This window comes from Penaeus monodon, chromosome 21 (genome assembly GCF_015228065.2).
Source record: "Penaeus monodon isolate SGIC_2016 chromosome 21, NSTDA_Pmon_1, whole genome shotgun sequence".
In the NCBI taxonomy this organism is placed as follows: Eukaryota; Metazoa; Arthropoda; class Malacostraca; order Decapoda; family Penaeidae; genus Penaeus; species Penaeus monodon.
In genome coordinates, this window is record NC_051406.1 from 32,875,333 (window position 1) to 32,875,568 (window position 236).

At 46.6% G+C, this 236-nt stretch overlaps 1 pseudogene; it reads left to right on the top strand.

Annotated features, from left to right (window-relative positions):
* LOC119586655 overlaps positions 1-201 on the top strand; it is a 10,417-nt pseudogene extending 10,216 nt beyond the window's left edge.
* Positions 202-236: the final 35 nt, after the last annotated feature.

Below are 236 nucleotides of genomic sequence, written 5' to 3' on the forward strand. Positions count from 1 at the left end.
TTTCCTTTCCCAGATTGTAAGTTTCGTGACCACCTACGTGATCATCGCCTACCAGCTGGAGGTCGGCGAGAGGACCAACCAGCTCAACAACGTCACCTTTCTCAGCGTGCAACCTTGCAATTCCAGTTTGTAAACAAAACAGATTGCAACATGCATAAAAATACTTGTGACTCACAAAGAGAACGGGTTAGAAATGCTCCCGGGGACGATTTTCCGAAAAGTGACTTCGTATCGAC